The sequence below is a fragment of the Thamnophis elegans genome, chromosome 9, assembly GCF_009769535.1.
Source record: "Thamnophis elegans isolate rThaEle1 chromosome 9, rThaEle1.pri, whole genome shotgun sequence".
Lineage (NCBI taxonomy): Eukaryota > Metazoa > Chordata > Lepidosauria > Squamata > Colubridae > Thamnophis > Thamnophis elegans.
In genome coordinates this window covers 55,089,475-55,109,382 of record NC_045549.1, presented here as the reverse complement: position 1 = coordinate 55,109,382, position 19,908 = coordinate 55,089,475, and positions in this window count along the sequence as shown.

The following is a 19,908-nucleotide window of genomic DNA, read 5'->3' as shown; positions in this document are numbered from 1 at the left end:
ATTTGTCTCCCCCCATCTCTTTTGGTCCCTTTACAGAACTAACATCTTTGACAAAGTGGGGGGGGGGGTATGTCAGTTCTGCCATCTTCAACTTGGTGCTTTGCCAGTATTCTGCCATCAAAAGCTATGGGAGAGGCAAGGGGGATAAATGATATAGAGCTGTGGTGGGAAATAGGCAGGGGTGATGAGAGCTTGAGGAAGACCAGAGAGGCACGGAACTAGTTGTGTGAGTCTTTAAGGCCCTGCACCTTGTGAATGATATGAGGCGGGGGGGGGGGAGATTTGAAACCTTCTGAGCAGGAATCTTAGTTCTAGCCTGACTTTACTGTAGCCAGAAACCTTTAGTAAAAAAAAACTTTACTGTTTCTTTCCTAAGGGATCTGACCAGACCAGGTCTGACAAGAGTAGTATGTAATCATGTAAAATGCCAATATGCTTGCACTCCACCTCTTTTCAATATTGTTACTCTGTAGAAACATAGATATATAATTTGTAGCATCAAGTTGTTTCTATTTCTCAAATAGAAACATAATAGCCATGATATCTTGACTATGTTAAAAGCAATAAAATAAAGTATTGGTTCAAAATTTTGCAACACAGTGTAACTATCATTTAAAAAAGGCATATTCAGTTAAAGTCCCAGTACATGGATTAATGAAGATAGCTACTGTTGAAGATTGCTTTAATGAGTCTGTCAATGTTGGCAAAGTTTGTCTTTTGATACGAGAATTTATTTCCATGAAATTCTACCTTTCAGCTAAGTAATCAAGCTAAACAATGTCTGAAATTTTTAGTGATTTTAATTTATGTTTTTCTTCTGTGCAAATATTAAAATTATTACTTAACCTTGCATTACATTTAATTTCTTCCCTACCCAATACAGTGTTAATAACTGTCCCATCTTCTGGTCATAATATTTAGTTTTTCAGAAGCCTTCATTATTAGTCAGATTTCTATTGCCAGAAGGAATGTGGCCCTGAAGATGAGTTTAATAAGCATCCTGGTGTGCTGATTGCCTCCCTAAGTATCTGACATGGTTGACTGTTGCATCAGTTTTATGAGCTTCTCCTTGAATATTTTGTAAATAAGCACAAATATTCTCTTGCCAGAGAAAGTTAGACTTGAGGCAATATTAAATGCCAAGAGCTTCTATCCAGTTAGAAAAGTTGTATGAGTGAAACAATATGTTTAGAAAAGTTTGAAAATAGGGAAAAAAAACATATTGAATCAATCTTTACTGGGAACTGGTGACTGGCTTTCCAAATTGCACTACCAAATGGGGAAAATGATAAGGCTGGCAGCAAGCATCTATTTAGAAAAATGAATCCAGTATTAGTAAATGCTGTATTTAAATTAGAGTGCACAGTGGGCAGGATAACAACTTGTATGATCTCCAGCAGCGATGGAAGGCTTCCTACACCAACCTGGAAGCCAAAATGAGGGACAGGGGTGCTGTGCAAGGCACCAGAATGCAATGTGAGCACTCCATGTGCATGTGCCCCGCCATGCATGCACATACATATGCTCACATGTGCCCTACACCCCGCACATGTATGGCAGAGACCAAAGACCAGCTGGCTAGAGGGAGGAACATGTGCATGCACAGTGGAGCTGGACTGGGGTGATGGCTGGTGTGCCCACAGAAAGGGCTCTGTGTGCTACCTGTGGCATGCATGCCATAGGTTCACCATCACAGTTCTAAAGTAAAACATTTATAATCAAAAATTTTGGACATCCTTACATAGTTAATGTTTAGAACATATATATTTAAGACTTGAAGAAAATCTATCATATCTGCCTCTACATAAGCTTATAATCTTAATATCCCAGTCATCATAGGAAGAACCAAAAAATTCTCTCTGAAGACTGAAAATTTGGTTGCACTTCTCAGTAAAGCTTTAGAGGTCTGTGACTGTGAAATAGAGAAAATTAAGTCAAATTTAAAATTGTGTCTGAGCCAGACGTGGGTTCCTACCAGTTCGCACCTATTCGGTAGAACTGGTTCGTCAAATCTACCGAACCGGTTAGAAGAGGTTCCACCAGTGAACCCGGAAAGCAGGCCACACCTACAGAAGAGGTTCCAAACTTTTGAAACCCACCACTGGTCCTTGGATATGATTATTCTACACTATCATGCTCATATTTATAAAACTCAGTGCCTCTGTGAAAGGTAAGGATGACTACTGCATTTGTGGTGCAATCAGAACATTGCGTGTGTTGAAGTTGTTTTAACGCAAACCAAAGATTCCTTTTAAAAAACAAGTTTACATCATATTCTTATGCATGCCAGTGTTGTGTGTGAGGTAATATAAGGTGGTTCTGACAAGTGTTGTCGGCATCTTCATATCCGGTCACATGGGCGGCAAGCCACTCCCATCCAGTCACATGGGTGGCAAGCCAGTCCCACAAAGGAGGCCACACCCACAAAGTAGGTTTGAAAATTTTTTGAAACCCACCACTGGTCTGAGCCAATTATATGTGTTTGTGTTTAGAGTGAGAGAGAATATACAGAAGACCCTGGTTAATCGTAATTATGCATAATCTTTTTCTCATTAGTCCTGTATATTTTTCACATATAAATGTGGTAGATGAGAAATATGTATTCACATTTTATTTGGATGCCCAGGATGGCAAGTATAACATTATGGTTATGAATATACTTATATTATTTTCAAGCCGTTTGTAAATTTACAAGGGAGCCAAAATATTCTGAATAGTAATTAAAACCCAAGGGATTCACTATGCTGCTAGCAACTCAAAACATACCTTGTGTCGGCCTGTTCCCTGCACATGCTTTTTATTATAAAATGCATATGGATTACTTTGTGACTCGCTATTATTCAGGATGAAACTCTAGAATACATTCTGAAAATTTTTATCAGACAATTGACCTTCCTTCAGCAAACAAATATGAATAGAATATTATAGCATAGTTTTGCTTTTTTTTCCAGCATGGAAAATATTATTTCTTTTTTTCTTCTTTTGTTACAATAAACTAATTAATATTGCGATTATTTTATAATTTAAATTTTTAACCCTAATCTAATTTTAAATTTTAATGTTAATTTTATGTTTTTATTAATAGATTATATTTTATTGTACACCATCTAGAGTCCTTCTTTGAAGGAGATGGGAGGTTTAGAAATGGCTTTGACTATTTTGATGCCAAGAATTATATTTTATATATAAATATAAATATATATTCATAGAGCTCAGTATTCTGGAAGTATCATGTGTCATTATATCTGATCAGAATTTTTGTTAAAAAAGCAAGACAGCTAATACTTTCTTGCTGTCTGTCAAGATAACTATGATCACTGTTTCTTTTAGGCCAGAATGGGATTGCATTATTATAGCTACAGTTTTCTACAATAAATGAAATAATTTTATTCAAGTTATTCCTGATTATTCCTGAAGGGTATAATTAATGTACATCAGTGACAATGTAACATTGCACATTAATGCTTATTTACTGTCACTTCCTTATTATGTAGTATGAATACCATTTCCTCAGACAAAAGAGAATAACAGCAGATTTGGGTTAAATATTTATAGAATGTATAACAGCACAAAAACTAAAATAAAATGTTTCAGAAGAGATTGAGAGTGGATGGAATTCTAAGGAGAAACAGCCATTGCTAAAATATTTTTCTGGCAGTATCAATTCTAAGTACAAGTAGATCCTGCCTTGGGGTAACCATTGAGTTCTCTAATCATTACCTAATAATAATTAACTTGCATGGGTAACTACATTACTTTATTATATTTATACTGTGCAACTATAATACAAATCTTCTCAGGGTTTTGTGGCTGCCATAATTATGGCCAAATCCATAGTGATGGAAATAGAAAAAGCAAATTATACCTAACACTGCACAGATCATTCCCAATATGACAATATTCAGCTATGATAAAATATACCAGATAATAATTTAACCTTGTGTAAGTGCCAGTTGAGTTAGTTAAATTTAATTATATGATAACATTGTCATTTGAAAATAAAGACCAATTAGATATTTCTCATCCTTACTGTGAATTTGATTTTATGTTTCATATGTATGAAATATGTTCATAAAAACAGTTCTTATATTAAAAATATTACTTATCACTTATCAAACTCTCTTTCCCTCTCTCTTCCTCTCTCCCTCACCAACCTCTCTATATGCACACACACATACACACATACATGTACATATTTGTGTGTAAGAGAATGAATGCATATATTCATACACAATTATATACTATACTATACTATACTATACTATACTATACTATACTATACTATACTATACTATACTATACTATACTATACTATACTATACTATACTATACTATACCTCTACCTGGGTATCTGTATATGTGTGATTTTGCATTTATATTTGCTATGTGAATTTCATTACTGTGAAACATTTCATTTTATTTTAAAGGAAAGTTTTATCTCTTGGGGCCAGTCTTCGATTTCTACAATATAAACAAAAGAACTATTCAGTCTTGTGATTACAATTCATGTAGCATTGTTAGCAGCAAACAATGGCAGTCATTGTTTCCTCTGTTTTTATAATTAGAATATATTTATCTTCCTTTTCCAGATTTATTAAATCAATGTTTGAAATGAAATACTTGACAATTATTTGATGTCAATCCCAGCAAAGACAAATATGCCACATCAAGCTAGCTTTGACATGCGCATGGAATAAATTATGTTGAGTACAACTTGAAATCACATTTGAATGGCAGTTGTATTAATCCTCAATCAGATAATGGAGTGCTGGAAAACTAATGCCATTTTTATTATGAGAAATTTCCAGAAGTTACAGTGCTATGTTGTGAAGTAAAAACAATTATACTTCAGAGTTTCATAATTTTAATTAATTAATTAATTTTAATTTTTAATTAATTAATTTTAATTTTTAATTAATTAATTTTAATTTTTAATTAATTAATTTTAATTTTTAATTAATTAATTTTAATTTTTAATTAATTAATTTTAATTTTAAATTAATTTTAATTTTTAATTAATTTTAATTTTTAATTAATTTTAATTTTTAATTAAAATAAATACAAATCTACAGCATTGTAAACACTTAACATAAGTATTCTACTTTGTAGTTCTATATTATTAAGAGGATAATATCCTGACAACTTAAAATATTATTACAAATCAAACAAAACAATATTTATTTTAATTTTCATTCATACATTTACCAGCTGCAAAGAATAAAAATCACTACTAGAAAAGGAAATACATGATTCCAAATTACTTCTTCTTGGTGGATTCAAATGCACAAATAATTAAAGCACAATACCAATCCAGAAATTTTACTTGAAAAGTGAGAAAATGATTGCTTAATTTGTTTGCCATTTGAATGACAGCTGCCAGCACCATCCCATTCTGTGCGTCTTCATAAATTTAGAGAATTACACATGTACCACCAAAGGTTATGACTGAATAATTGATGTGGTTAATGATTCTGGGGAGTTATTAAGAGTTGCTTCTTTAGAATAATTTGAATGGAGATGATTAAATGCCACCTACTGCTTGGCATTTGGAGACATTCCTAAAGATTTAAAAGAGCAAAGTTGCTTGGCAGAGACAGCCTCCCCATGAGCATATGAAAATTATACACAGTTGTTGTGACCACTGTTCATGCAACATCTTGCAATTGCTTTATGTATTCTTAATCCCAAATAGTACCATATGACAATATTTTAGACATATTTTAATTGAATCACTCACCCAACCACAGCAATCCAACTATAATAAAATCCATCCTTCCTTCCTTCCTTCCTTCTTTCCTTCCTTCCTTCCTTCCTTCCTTCCTTCCTTCCTTCCTTCCTTCCTTCCTTTCTTTTTCTTCCAATTGTGATAATTTTTGTAGCTGAGCTATTTAGTAGAATTGGCATTTCCAAGCTTACACTTGACAAATGGAGATGGGGAGGCAAGAAATTTCTTTGGGATATAATTTATTATTAATCAGTCTAAAAAAACTGTATGTAAAATATTTCTATTGCTTTTGAATACAATGGATGCTTAGCCACGTCTAAAAATACATACATGTAAACATAAATATACATTTGCAAAATATTCTTCACTAATGTTTACATCTGATTTCGTTTTCAACATATAATCTTAATAATAAAATTATCAGATAATATTTTCTTCACTCGTATAAATAAATAAAGCACTGCAATGGTTTCTTAGCTCATTTATCTGCCATAGAAATGCATATTTTCCAAGCTGTTCGAAGTTATATCTAACAGCAGCTATTCATAAACAACCATATGTACTTTATAAGACCGGCCTATTTTTGCCTATCTACAAAAAGTAGCTTTATTGTTACATAACAGATGGCCCATAAAACACACATCCGATAAGTCTGAATTTTAATTTGATTTCTATATTTATATTAGACAGTGTACTTATGTTCACCTATATAAATGAAAATAATATATTCCTGTACATTTTAAATAATTTTAAAAGATTAAATTTGGTGTTAGTTATTGTAAGAAAAGGAGGTAATTTTGACCAATGCATTTACTTTATTTTACTTTATTTTATCGTACTTTACTTTACTTTACTTTGTTCATTAGCCTTGGGCCACATACAAGTGCAGAGTTCAAGACACAAATTATTACTAAAAATCTGATAAAAACAGTGTAAAATGGAATTGGATAAAATATAATTTAAAATGAAATTGGATTTGTTTGTTATCTTATTATTTCTTTCCCAACAAGTTGTTTGAAAATTATGTGCATTACTTTTGCAATTGTGTTTACTTTATGGTACATATGTGCACATGCAGCACAACTGTAGCTTGTATACACAATATGCTTAAGAAGCCACAGTCCTGAGAACTTAATCAGATTTTGAGAAACTTCCTAAATGATGGGAGTGATGCAGCTAGCCTAACCTTGGAGCAGAATGCTTCATAAGATAGATGCCATGGCAGAGAAGACCCACTTCCTAGGATCCACCAAATGTAAGTCACTGACCAATGGAACTCCTAGAGAAGACATGTCAAGTTCAAGTCCTGTGGGTCAGATCTGGCATTCAATATGATTAGATCTGGCCTGCAGGCCACCCTAGAAACAGTGAAGGGTCGGCCCCACTGCCTCAACCCTGGCCGACCCCAGCCTAGCCAAGCATTCCCCCTTGGCACATTAACAGGAGATAGTGAGCATGCAGGGGTTGATGGCCTGGGTGAAAAGGAAGTGCTTAGAACGTGGTCAGGCTGTAGGGCAAGACGATCACTGGGGCGACCAACCTCTGTGCATTCATCACCTCCTGTGCACACACGCAGAGGACTGCCCAGCCAGGATGGGGTGGGCTGGGGCCAAGGTGTAAGGGCCAGATCCTTGCTGTCTCCAGGGTAAACCCGTGGGCCAGATCTAAGGTTGACCATATTCTGTCCACCATGAAGTTGTAGTGAGTGGCCCAAAGAACCCTAGCAGCAGTGCTGCATCTGCCACCAATGCCCAATGCCTCCATGGCCTGCTTGCTGACCCAGCTTCTCACACCAGCCCCACAACACACGAATACTTCCCTTTAACTGGGATGATCCCTGCCCCGCCCCCTCCTCCTGCTCCCCTGTAGGAATGTCACGGGCACTGGCAGTGCTGCCACGGCCTTTCTTTCTTTCCTCCTGGGCATGGAGAGATTTAGGGAAGGGAGAGGGAGGGAGAAGGAAGGAAGGAAGGAGATGGGAATGAAAAGAAAGGAGATAAGAAAGGAGGTGGGATGGAGGGAAAGAGGTAGGAAGGGATGGAGAAAGGAAGGAGATGGGAATGAGAAGGAGGGAGGTAAGGAAGGAGGAGGGAGGGAGGGAAGGAAGGAGGGAGGGAGGGAGGAGGAAGGGAGGAAGGAGATGGGAATGAGAAGAAAGAAGGTAAGAAAGGAGGAGAGAGGGAGGGAAAGAGGGAGGAAGGGATGGAGGAAGGAAGGAGATGGGAATGAGAAGGAGGGAGGCAAGGAAGGAGGAGGCAGGGAGGGAGGCAGGGAGGAAGGAATGAGAGGGGGGGGTGTCTGAGGGAAGTCCTGTCTTAGCACCTGGCCACCAACAGCCCTGCTACCCTTTTGCCATTCCTCCACCTCTCCTATTGCCCACCCTAAATCCTCTGAACTGAGCAAAAGAATATCATAGTAAATGATATTGAAAGTTGCCAAGAGATCAAATAGAGTGATGATTATTGCAAACCTCCATCCTTCCCATTCCAGAAATCATCCAAAAGTGCAATCAATGCCTTTTCTGTTCCATACCTGGATCTGAATCCTGACCGAAAAGGATCCAAATATTTCACTTCATCCCAAGGAAGACAATGGCAAAAGCATTCGATTCTGGTACTAGAAAAATTAAATGGAGATATCACTAAGTGTTAAACGTAGCTTAGGAAGACGTTACCTTTGTCATGCAGGCAGCAGATTGTCCACAACAAGGCAGCAAAATTCCAAATGTTTCCCAGATCACAAAAGTGGAAATCTTTGTATTTAACTTATTCCTCTTTATTTTCATTTCCCCAGTTAGATTTAGGTAATGTCATCGGTGATTGTACCTGCACATATTGTTTTGTTGCCTAATAGTTCTCCAAATCCTTATGGTTTATTGAGAATTTTTAAAACTATTGAACACTCAAAACACTACAAACTAAAATTGTCTATAATAAGTGCTGCCATTTGTGAGTGCTTTCCAAATGCACACACAGCTTTTCAAATGCTAGAGTTTTTGCAGAATCTCAGAACTTTTTCCAAACTCCAATTTGTTCTTGGTATGTATCAGGGGCGGGTTCCTGCCTGTTCTAACCGGTTTGGTAGAAGAGGTTCCACAAATCTACCGTGCCATTTAGAACCGGTGGAACTGGTGGAACCAGCCCCCTCGCTCGCTCACCTCCACCCATCCGTGCCACACTTGCCCCGCCCGTCGCTCACTGCTTGGCTGGCTCACCAATCGCCCCACCTGCCTCTAACAGCCCTATCTAAACCCACTTACCTTTTTTCTGCTTGGCTCTCTATTGCTGCCTGCCAAGGTATTGCTGCAGAGGTAAGTAAGCTGCAATTAAGCACAGGGTAGGGGGCAGTGGCAGGCCAGCTAGAGCAGCCTGCGCAGCCCTGCTGGAGCGGCCTGCCGCAACCCTGCACTATAAGCGAGTCCAGTGACCTTTTGCGGCCTTGCAAGGATCCCGGGGTGACTTATAGCGCAGGGCTCATGGCCACCAGAAAGCATGGGTATGGGGGTGGGGATGGCGGTGGGAGTTTACGGGGCACAGCTGGCATCTTTGGCAGGTTCGGGGACCTCGCAAGGCCTTTGCAAGGTCTCTGGATTTGCCTAAGATGCAGGCTGCCAGCATGCACAGGTGCAGGGGTGGGGATGGTGGCAGGAGCTTACACAGCGTGGCTGGTCTCCTAGGATCTCCTAGGCACCGGCCACATTGTGCAAACTACAGCCCATCACCTCATGCTCAGCAAAGCAAGTTGGGGGAGGTACTTTGCTGGTGGGCAGGCATCCTAGAACCTGCCCGCCAGCAAAGGACTTCCCCGGACTTGCTTTGTTGAATATGAGCACGACGGGTGGTAGTTTGCGCCGGCATCGCCACATGCTCAGCAAAGCAAGTCCAGGGAAGTGCTTTGCTGGCAGGCAGGTTCTAGGACGCCTGCCCGCCAGCAAAAAAATTTGAAACCCACCACTGGTTAAAGGGCATCAGAAGGAGCTTTTATCTGATGCTCTCTCTGAAGGTGTCTCCTCTCTGCCATGGTTTCTTTGCCAGCTTTATTTGCTTCAGGCTTTTAATGCATTTGCAGAGAACAGAGGCTTAAGTACCACAAGACCAGTAGCATGACCAGTAGCAGCATGATTTTGCTGCCTCAAAGCCTCCCATTGGCTTGCAAACAGTGCCGAGATTGGAAGCTTCTGGGGGCCATCATCTTGCAGGACTTCAGGCATCCAGAGAATGTATGCCTGAAGTCACTCAAGATTGAGGCCCTGAGAGATTCCAGTTTTGGCACCCAAACTCTTTGCAAGCCAATGGGACACTTTGCACTGCCCCAAAGCCTCCCATTGGCATGCAAACATTTTGTGCATCAAGACTGGAAGTTTCTGGGGGCTGTGATCTTGCATGGCAGAAAACCTGGAGAAGAGACAGCTTGTTAGATCTTAGCAAGGTAAGTGACCTGGCACGGCAGGGTTGGGGGGTGGGGGCCGAGAGGAAATTTCAGTTTTTGCTTATTTGCTATTTACTAATCAGTTCCATTAATCATCCAATCATCCATTCCATTAATGGATGATTGCATTGTTACATTTGGATAAGAAATTGTCTTAGAAATCAATGGTATAGAGCAGTGATGGGCAACCTTTTTGGCGTGGTGTGTCAAAAATCGGCAAAAAATCGAGCATAACTCGCGTTGTGTGTCACTTCGACAAAAACATAATTTTGCGCAATTTATAGTTTAAACTACAAAAATGTATAATTGCAATATATAATTGTATTTAATAAACCAAAACAAATTATTTAACATACCTGCTTAGTAACTTCTTTGTTCATCAGTCGATTTCGTATGTTGCCCTTGATATTATTGAACTTGTTTGGGGTGCCGTGAACCAGGGCTGTGGAGTCGGCTGCTTCCAGCTCCACGTCCTCATCAACATGCCGCTCCAGCCTGCCCCTGCTATGAATATTCCTAGTGACGCGAGGGCGAAGAATATGAATATTCCTAGTGACGCGAGGGCGAAGAATATGAATATTCATAACAGGGGCGGGCCGGAGCGGCATGTTGATGAGGACGTGGAGCTGGAAGCAGCAGACTCCACAGCCCTGCCGTGAACTGAGATAAGTGTGGTGCGGTCGTAACCGACAGTCCCAGGAGTAGACTCTCTGTGCCGGCCTGACTGGAGAGAGGCGCGCACTGTTCCCGCGCTCCTCTCCTGCGGGTCCTCCCTCGCCGCGCTGATGACGTGTGTGCGCATGGCACGCACGCCTTACCAGCAGCCCCTGCGCTCAGAAAGGGGCGGCGGCGATACAGTAAGTGAGTGTGGGCGGGGGAGATCACACGTCCCGCCCCCCCGTTCCTCCAGCACAGATTCTTTCATCCTCGGCGGCCGTGCAGGAGCCGAGGATGAATCGCATGAAATCCTGTGCGTGTCACCCCAAATGGCTACGCGTGTCAGCACTGACACGCGTGTCATAGGTTCACCATCACTGGTATAGAGAGTCATTGATTTTTACTTCCCTCTGAAGTCATATGAAATCTTATATAAATCATTGCCATTTAAAGATATATCTGTGGCAGGTTTTAGGGGGAATCCATAATATTTTTTTTTACATTTGCCGTTCTGCATGTAATCACCTGAAAAGAATCTTAATTACAGGATTATTCTATCTCAAATGTAGCATTGCTAGTGTTATTCAAAGTACTAGGTTTAATTGCAATGAATATGAAAAAAACCTATGCATATTAATGAAATATTTAATACTGTTTTCTTTCACAGTAGGATTTTATTGACATCAGAACATTCAATTTTAAACAATAGGTTTAAAGATCTCAAAGGTTCTGCCACAAACCATTAATGCTTGCCAAAGTAAACAGAATATATTTAGAGCTATTAATTTATACTATTCAAGCACTGATCTCGAATGGGATAACCATTTTTACATTATTTTTCTCTAAAAATGTAACATTCTTTTTCAATACAAAAACATTTCATTTAAAAAGAATTATGGGACGATCTTGAATAATGCACATTTAAATAAAAATAAATAAATAAACATAATTTTAACATTTATTTGGCACACAGTAGAAGGACCTATAAATGGTTTTCATTTTAAAATAATTAGATACATAATTTCAACAGTTATGAATACAATTCATTATTTATCCTTTATTCTGTTGTTATTTATTTTGTTTATTTATTACATTTGTATCCCTCTTTTCTCTGAGTGTTCAAGGCACCATGAAGATTTTCCTCCTTCCATCATAATAGCAAGAATACCAAGAATAGTAATTTTTCTGTGTCAATTAATTTCCATCTGCTCAACTTTATTCACATTTATTTCAGACTTTAAGAGAACACCCCGAGAGGGTGGTTCCTCTTGAATTTACAACTACTGCTTAAACAACAGGTAAATACTATGGATATGTGTTTACTCAACCTTGGTTGTGGTACACAAACCTAGATCTGAAGGCATGGAAATGCTATCTGATTTATCTAATTCCACTGACCTTTAAACATGGTTGATTGTTTAGTGGGGTCCATCTGTCATTGGTTAATGAATATTATATTCAATTTTTTAAATTGTTTGCTTAAATAATTTATATGCCCAATCATCTTGAACAATGTAACTCTTTGTGGCTTACAAAAAGTAACCAAAATAAAATGACAATGGACATTTACAATAATCATTACTAATGACTTTAATGTCTTCTGATGGGAATATACTCTTTCTAGCCCCAAAACTTTGAAAATAATGTTTTTAAAGCGTCTCAATATTTCCTTCTATCATACATTATTTCAGGAGATTGTTTTTCCCATTGAAAAAAGTAAGTTGGAGGATTGGGCTGAAGGATGGTGGAATCAGTTTTTTAATCAATCAATTAGAATAGAGCTGAAAGAGGCCTTGGAGTTCTTCTAGTGCAACTTCTTACTCAAGCAGGAGACCCTATACCATTTCAGATAGGTGGCTATCCAGTCTTTTCTTTAAAATCTTAAATCTGAAGCACCTACAACTTCTATCTCCAAACTGCCTCAGGCTACCCCACAGATTGCCTTCTTTAAAAAGTGGATTTCACAACTGCAAAACACCTGGCCAGTGGTTAGAAAAGCTTTGGAGACATCAAGGGAAGTATATAAAAAATAAGATGACAAGAAACACTCAGAATCAAAAGACTTTAAAATTGGAGACAATGTCTATCTATCCAAATACCTGCAATTTAGACAACCCTCTAAAAAACTGGTTCTGACGTACATTGGCCCTTTCCCCATAAAATGAATTATTAATTATGTGACTGTTGAACTCAAATTATCAAAAACCCAGATAAACCTCGGTGACAGTTGAATCATCTGGACAGCTTGGAACTTTTCAGGCATTCTGCTATCAAAAAGCTAGGGGAGAGGCAAAGGGAACAAATGGTATTTCGGTATATCTGGGAAATAGGGAGGGTGTATTACAAAGACCAGAGAGACGTGGAAACAGCTTGTGCCAGTCTTCAAGGCCACATACCTTGAGAATGGAACGTGGATTGCCCCAAACACCCTGGCATTTCTCAAAACTCCTATGTGGCTCTCCATTGGCTGAAGACGAATTGGTCAAGGGAGGAGGGTTGAGTTGAGGGGGAAAAGTTTGTGCAGGAATCTTAGTTCTAGCCTCACTTTACTGGAGTGGGTCACATTTAGTAAAAGAACCAATCACTTCACCCAACTTCCGAATGCAAGCTTTTCACTGGTTAGTTGTCGTCACTGTTAGGAAGTTTCTCCTTAATTCCAGGTTACTTCCCCCCCATTGATTAGTTTTCTTCCATTGTCTCTTGTCCTGCCCTCTAGTGCTTTGGAAAATAAGCTGTCCCCCTCTTTTGCTGCTCAATGGCTCCTATTTGTCTGTGCTCAGGTGTCGGGCTGGGTTGCTGGACTGCCTCTTTCTTTATCTCTCATTTGTCTCTCTTTCTCTCAGATGAGTCGCCTCAGATGAGTCACCACCCCTCAGTGGGGACACTGTGCTGCCTCTCAGCTGGGCCACCTCTCAGCTTGGCCGCCTCTTACGTCTTTGTTCTAGGAGTTCAAGTTATCTTTTTGTTCCCTCCTGTAGCTAATCTTGATTTTGCCCTCTATAAATATAGTATTGAAAGATAGTACAAGGTAGAAATATTTAGAAGTATTTAGAAGTATTTAAATATTTAGAAGTATTTAAAAATTAAAAAATATTGTAAAAAAAATATTGTAGTCTCTGACTGTAATCTAATAAAGAAGGTAGAATTATAATTGCAGTTCAGGACAATAACATTTTATCATTTAGGTAATAAAAAATTATGATCCAGAAGTAAAATTTTACAATAGTGGTAAACAACTTGGGAGACAGAAGAGACAAAAAAACCCTTCTTATTTTCTACTTTACCTTTCATTTTGAAGCAATTGATTTTGAGTTCCTAGACGTCTTTTACCAGCCTGGTTCTAGAAAATTTGGTTGATCAAAGATAATGAAAACTAAGGATAACTGAAGAAAGATAAACAGCGATTGTTTAAGAATTTAACTTTTTGTGTTAGGATTGCAATTCCCTGTAATTCACCAAACTGTTTTGTTAAAGAAACTAGCAGACCTGTAACTGATAGAAAACTGAAATAGAATTGGTACAGGATGGATTTCTGTCCACCTCACTGGAAGTCTAGTGATATTAACATGAACATTTGCATAAGACTAGAATCAATCTTCCATTCAAAAATTATCAGGCAGAGTAATAATTTTTGAAATATTTCATCAGAATAAAGAGGAAAGTGTGTGCAATATGCCAACTTCAAGATTTTTGTGACCTTGAATAAAGATCAATAAAGACTACTAGGATCAGCAGAAGGAATTGATTGCTCAGACAATCATAAATGTGATGGCCATGCCTGATTTCACAGTTCATTCATGTCTCTTGATCACAGCAGGAAAAAAATAATCCTTTCAATCTGCATTCTCATTGAGTAGCAGGCATACAAACTGTCAAATATTTTGAAAGTACATGAATCTTCCTTTTGCTGTTCTTTTCTCTCAACACAAGTGACAAAAGTCATGCTGTACAGATTTTAAAATTTGCATTTATGGGACTTTGAGAGATATTAAGACAGATATTGTCAGAGATGATCAGAATAAATTATCTGTAATTTATTTATTTTTCTCGATCCCTCTAATTTTCTATCAATGTTATTCCATGACAGAATTTCTAATTTTTGCAATCTGCTTGCAATTTTTTTTTGTCTTTAAGTATTTTTCTTTGATGTTTAGATTACTTCTCTGCACCAAACTTCTACATTAACCTAGTCATAAATTAGCTTCCTGAAATGAGATAAGATTCCCGAACTGAGATAAGGGCTACACATCAATTTTCTTTCTTTTTTTCTGAAGTGACTGCAGTCAAAACAGACTTCTTTGGATTTGATTTGTACTATCTGAATACTAAATATAGCAATGATTATATAACATGTTTTGAAATGATGTTTACTTTATATAATTTTACTTAACTGTTGTTTTACACTTTACAGTGTCTGGAATTTAAAATATTTTTTTCCTATGGACCTCTTCTTTGGTTTATTATATTCATTCTTTTAACTGATGTAACTTGGGAAATTGTACTATCTAGAAATACGTGTTCAGAATAAAATAAATAATAAATACTTGCATAAAATTATATTGCTGTTAATTAAAGCAAAATTAATTAACAACAGTGGGAGAGTTAAAATAAATAGAAGTTTTGTAAATCATTCAGATACTATAAAAATTGTCTTGAAAACGAATGTCTTGCTTGCAATAATATGTTTATCACTATTCTTTTCTTGTGTCTATTGGGCAGTTCAGTATAAAATTCACAAAGTAATTTGGACTTGTATTGAGGGATCAGCAAACAACATTTCATCTGTGCCTTTAATGTTTAGTTAATATAGTCTCCCATTAGCTGCTCTTTTATCTTGTTTATTAATCTCTCTTTTGTTCACTTTTTTCTGATGAAAAGACTGCACATTTACTTCTAATGTTTTTTTATGAGCCACAGGATCTACAGTGAAATAAAAAAGCCCTCTGAAGTGGTTATTCATATGAATAATTTTTCTTTTCCTTCTTTTCTTTTCTTTCTTTTTTATTTTACAATAAGCTATGGAGCCAACAAAAAGAAAAGAAAAGGTAGCATAAGTAGCTTTCAATATCCCTCTTGGCAGATATACATACAGTTTTAATCAAGTTCTAATCAATTACCTCTAATTTCATTACAATTCCTTTCTATAAACTATTTTTTCTAATCATCTAAACCATAAATTACAAAATCACCTTCTTACCCATACAAAAAATCCAAAACGTCATTGAAGAATTATCAGTAATTTTCTTTCTGTAATCAGTTGATCCATTTCAGTATATATATTTTTTGTCAATTTTACCATGATAGGTAAAATTGAATCTCTCCATCTTTGTGCATATAGCAATCTAGCCTCCATAATAATATACTGAAATAATCTTCCATTGCTCTTTTCTATATATTCATTAATTCTAAAAGGAAAAGTTCTGGAATATTAAACTCTAAAATTCTCCATATCAATGTTTGTATTTGAATTCAATATTCATTTTTTACATGTTCATAAAATAATCTTTCAAGTTGTTTAAATTTCCAATATACATTTGTTGGAAATTTTATATAGTATAAAATTATACTTTATAATTTATATATACCAATAATACATCATTTTATAAAACTTCTATTTAAAATCATAGTATACTTTATACATTTTTATATTTTAACAATTACATGTTGATCATTGGTACAATATTATATTTCAAATTCTATCTTACTTTAATCCACAACATACATTTTTAATCCATTTTAAATCTTTATGATAATTGTAAATGGGGAAACCATGGAGAACTACCATATTTCTCAGTCTATAACATGTTCAGGAACTTAACATGCACCTAGGTTATGGGGAGGAAAACAAGAAAAAAAATCTGCCTTTGCCTCCCAGCTTCCATTGGTATTCATCTGGATAGCGTCCTTGCAGCAAACAGTCTGGTCAGCTTCAGCAGGTTATTGCAGACTAATTTAGCATGAGCAAATGATTGGTGGTTGGATTAGCCTCCCAGAATATCGCCAATCAGCTGTTCCAGGCTGCATGCATCGCTGCCACCTGTTGCCTCTTCCACGTGCCATGTTTTCAGCCTGTCCTGTTTTCAGCCTCTTGCAGGAAGTGGGGATCGCCGCCACCACCTATCGCCACCTCTGCCAAACACCACCAGCAGTGGCAAGCAGTGGCAAGGAGCAGTGAGTGGCGGTGATCCCTGCTCCCTGAAACAAGTCAAAAATGGGATTTGTGGAGGCCGAATATGGGGCACATGGAAACCGAAAACAGGGCATGGGGAGGCAGAAAATGGGGCATGCAGAGACTGAAAATGGCCAAAGAGTTGGGACCAGTGGGTGGGTGTTGCTTTGGTATCATTTGCTCTATAAGACGCAAAGATATTTCCACCCACTTTGGGGTGGGGACAGGAAGTGTGCCTTATAATGCAAAAAATACGGTATATGTTTCTGCCATTAATTGATCTCTTGATTTAATTCTACATTACCACTGATGATTTTCCAATGTTTAATCATTGAAAAATGCATTAATCATTTGCAGTAGCCTGCAGTTTTTCATGATAAAATCCTTCTAATGCTTAGACCATATAGATGTTTTGGAGCACATACTAGTTTTATCTCTATTCCATGTTCTCAATATGGCATGCCTAATAAAAGGATGTTTTAAATCAAAATTAACTTTATCATAATTATCCAAAAATTATGTTATCCAAAAATCATGACATGCTCTTCTAACATTTCTCAGAAATACCTATTTTTTTCATCCAGGAAGATAACAATCAAGCTGAATGACCCCACAGTTCAGTCCTGCGCTATAAATATTCTCTTCCATTGATAATTTCAAAATATTCTTTTAAAAGCTCTATGGACAAATATCTAGTTTATGGAAAAGCAAATAATGTTTGTAATATGAAATAACTTGAAATAGTTAAAAGTTCCTTCTTTTTTAATGGCAATTCAGATGCTGTGTATGAAATAAAAGTATTCTGGATCCAATCAAATACTTCTATTAGAGTGGGAAAATATTCCTTCAGTTTGGCATGAAAATCAGACAGGTGTTGTATCATCAAGGCTTTGACATTTTCATTGATGGAAATGTCATTTGTTAATTAAAAAATAACAGATAGTGGGGAAAAATTATGTTAAATACAAGATTGGTTTTAGAAACATACTAATTCCAAAATGTGAATTTTACTTGAACTGTATCTATTTTATAGCAAAGTTTGAATCTAGCTGCATGTATACTTCACAATAAAACATGAATATTATTCACATAAGAATATATCAGCCAAGTATGCCATGCCAGTTTATGTATTCAACATTTATCAGTTAATTCTGTGCCAATTGAAAAGAATATTCCAATTTAAATAAGAATATATTTTCTTGAACTTCATAGAACTGAAGCAGCAGTTTTCAACAAGTTTTCTTCACTTCAGTATGCTGCAGTCTGTGTTATGCAGACTCCCTTTTTCTTCACACAATGATTATAATTTTATTTTCAGCTGCATTGTTAAGCACAATCTTCAGTTCTTGTGGCATGATATACTGCATCACAAATGCCAAGATATTTTATATTCTTTCATAAATGAATTAATCAAACTAAATATTTCTGTTCCCATTGTTTTGATAGGAAGAGGCTTTCAAAAAAGGACTTCTTCAATAGATGACTTGTGCTTATTCCCCACAGAATAAACTTGGATATTTTGATGATTAAGGAGACTTCTTAGGGAGAAGTACATGCATACTTACATTCATGCACATTGCCTGCAAAGTTCAGAGGGAGATACTCCCATTGAGTTTCCAGCTTTCTCTGCTTTTTATTCCCTCAAGTGTCCTTTCTAAAACATGAACTGCTTAATGCCTGTGAAAAGGTTTGTGGAATTTGGAAAAGATTGGAAGTTGAGTTTTAGAAAGGTGGAAGGCTCATGTGGTGACAAGGATAAAGCAGGTAGCTACTTCCTGAAGAGACTTCTTGTAAAGGCTGGCAATGACAAATCTTGATGACATATAGCCACTGTAAGCTGAGGCACAGATAAGACAGCTGCATGTTCAAGTGTACTTGAAGGTTTTTTCCTCTGTTCTAATGCCCACAGAACTAATTGAAGATCTGAAAAGCATGAATATAAACAATACAGTGCTTACCGGTATCACCTGCAGGACAAGAAAAGAAAGGAATAGAAGAAGAAAAGAAAAGAAAACCCACAATGCTATAACCAAATGTGAAAAATTATTTTGATATATTTCAACTGAAGAGCAATTTATACTATTATAAGAAATATTCAGTAAATATGAACACTGAATTATTAGACACTATTAGTTAAAACAGTATAAATTTATATTGATAGTATGAAATAAAAAGTAAAATTGTTTTAAATTATGTTCAGGCTTTTGAAGAAAATAGAAACATCCTGTCTCATTTCCTTTCCTCCCATTCTTTGATCATTCACCATAGACATGGAAAATGGTTAAATATAACAAAATTGGAAAATATAGGATTTTATATTTTTAAATTTAAACTATAAATTTAATTGCAAATGATAATTTTGTCACTTTTGTAAATAATCGAAGAAAGGAACAAACACAATTATCAACCTAGTTTCAAATGAATCTGTTGTAGCCTCATAAGTCCTCGGACTTACGAATGACAGCTCGGCAGCAGCCAGGCACGTCTTAGCCAATCAGACGCGCCTGCCGGTTGCCGGGCTGTCATACGCGAGTCTATTGGCTCGACTGTCTGACAGCTGAGTATAAAAGGCTGTCAGACAGAGGAGAGGTGCCGGTCTACTCACAGTTGATGTTCGTTCTATGTTGCTTGTAATAAACTGCTTGAAAGGTTACCTCAGACGCCTCCTCGTCATTTCTGCGGCCGATCTAACAGAATCCAGTTCAAAAATTTTGGAGATTAATCTTAATTACATTCAAATATTTGTATATTTCAAGCCAGTCCAGACAAGTGATAGATGTTTTTGAAAACCTGCAGGTGATGTCCAAAAGTATAAGATCTAACTTTATTGTAAAGTTATGTTAACAGCCCCCAGATCTGGAGATGGCTGATGAGGAAGGGGAGGAACAGCTGCATCCAGTCCCTGATGTGCAGATGCGCCAAAGGCAGA